General features: G+C 32.6%; 1 protein-coding gene across 3 annotated transcripts in view; it reads right to left on the reverse strand.

Moving 5' to 3' along the window:
• Nucleotides 1-2,306, reverse strand: part of LOC106880179 (uncharacterized) — an 83,502-nt gene that overhangs the window by 19,302 nt on the left and 61,894 nt on the right. For all 3 annotated transcript variants that reach the window (XM_014930027.2, XM_014930025.2, XM_014930026.2), the window contains one exon: nucleotides 1,723-1,862. The gene's annotated coding sequence lies outside the window, so the exon portion shown is untranslated. The remainder of the gene's footprint in view (nucleotides 1-1,722; nucleotides 1,863-2,306) is intronic.

Below are 2,306 nucleotides of genomic sequence, written 5' to 3' on the forward strand. Positions count from 1 at the left end.
CTTACCTACCTACCTATCATGTGTGCATCTATCATATATTTTTATACATAACAATTCTTTATGCCAACCAATCAAGGGTTGAATTAACCATTTTAATTATTTCCTTAAGTAGCAGTTTTGGTTAGTGCTAATAGAAAATAAATTAGTTAATGAGGAATAGGATTAAAAAAACCCAGAAATAACATGATTTCAAAAATAAGTTCAAGGTTACATTTATTTTTATGTGTTAGAGAAGGGTCCTTATTTTGAAAGGGTTAGGACCTTTGAGATAGGCAGAAGGAAAACAGTCCTCCTAAGACTGGAGATCAAGCCTGAATCCTTGCAATTGATTTGACTCTATTAGATATCCGTGGTGTTAAAAAGGGTACTAGTCTACCATTTGTAAGAGCCTTTGTCTCTTGTTTGGCCTCTTGTTTTAAAACATTGATAGGATGAAACAAATGCAGAGTTAGCTTCAATCAAATGATAGGAAGAAAAGAGAAAAGAAACACAGAAAGCTTTGTTTTTTTTCAAGTAAAAAATTGAAATTAAAATAGAAAATACAAATGAATTACAGCAAAATATCTATTAATTTTCAATATATTCTCATAGATTTAAGTGTGAATCATAGATTTTTTTTTGTCATTAGAGATCAACTCTCTTTAGATGATGTGTCTTCATAACACATGGTTCATTGATGTGAGGGGACTTAGAGACATTGATGTTTTAATTTTGTCTCCTCAAAAACCTACTTAGAATATGGACAATATACTTTTAAAACAAGAGGTCAAACAAGAGACGAAGGCTCCTACAAATGTGTGGTGGTGGTGGTTATTATGATGGTCATAGTGGGGGTTATTCAGCCTGTGAGATATAACAGCCAAGTCACTCCCAAATTACACTCTAGTGCTTTGAGAAAGGAGGGAGACATTTGATAATGGAGTCCTAGATATATGATGCTTGAAAAAAATAACTACTGGATGGTCATAGCTGGAATACCTAAGATTTGATGGCTGATTTGGAATCAAAAAGATAACAGGTTGAGGGAGCAAATAATATTTATATCAAAAACAGAATGTAACAGTTTGTCTGAGTTCCACAAAGAAATTCATAACTTTAAATAAACTAAAAAGACATGGAAAAAATGTTTAACATGTACTGAATTGTTTAAATTTTATTATTCAGTTCAAACTTTAAAAGAAACAAGTTCCAAGGTATTCAAACTACAAATTTTAACAGTTATCAACCCTGAATAAAATTGGTACAAGAGGACAAATTTTAGAGGAGGTCTGTAGTTAATTATATTGATTCCAGATTGAGCTTTCTAGGAAGCCTGCAGAACATTGAAGGCAAAGACATCAATGACATTCCAGGTGTCCAAGGTTCAATTCTCAAATTAATCCAAACTGCTGGTTCTGTCATTCACAGCCAAATAAGAATGAAATTACAATCTGACTAAAAACCTATTCTCACTGTTAACTGATGAATTCTTTCTAATTTTCTTTCTCAAGAAACGAATAGTATCGGGAGATAACTCGTGTTTTACAATAGGACCAATAAGCCAAGTTGGAGTTGCCTCCCTTAAGAACGACCTGGCATCTATTTCAAAACTTTCTCCCAAATCTCAGAGATTTTCTGCGACAGTGTTAAAAGATCCCTTCTCCCTTCTGTCTTCTGCCGTGACTTGAAAAGTCTGTCTCCTATCTTCATTCTACAATATATATATGAAAAAAATTGACTTACCTGTGCACTATTGTTGTGTTAAGGCACAAGAGGAGTGATAGGTTTTGGACAGACTAAAAGGTCATTTCAATCTTGAAGCAATAGTGGACTGGACTGACCAACCACAACTGTAATATGTTGTGGATCGAAACATGGGACAGCTACAAATAGAAAAACAAAAGGAAAATATATTTGCTGCAAACTATTTCGACATTTCAATAAAAATATATATAAATTTCTTTCTGCATGTACATGTTAATAACGTAGGCATTATAGGGGAAAAAACAATAGTGTGATTTCAAGGAAATTTGGCTACTATTTCTAGCACCTTGAATGGGTACAAAATTCCCTCAGTGGGTTGTATATGTGTGTGTATATATATATATCCTTTTACTTGCTTCAGTTGGGTCGTTGATGACCTCTTTCTAGCATATTGGATGTCCACCTAGTGGTCATCCCTTCTTATACGCATGTAATACAATTTTTCTGAATTATCAGATTTTTTTATATGCTAGACCACTGGTTTTAAATTGAAATTAATATTCAATTTATCACCCTCAGTATATAAATAATATAATATAATATAATACAATATAATATGTATA

This window comes from Octopus bimaculoides, chromosome 12 (assembly GCF_001194135.2).
Source record: "Octopus bimaculoides isolate UCB-OBI-ISO-001 chromosome 12, ASM119413v2, whole genome shotgun sequence".
NCBI classification, from domain to species: domain Eukaryota; kingdom Metazoa; phylum Mollusca; class Cephalopoda; order Octopoda; family Octopodidae; genus Octopus; species Octopus bimaculoides.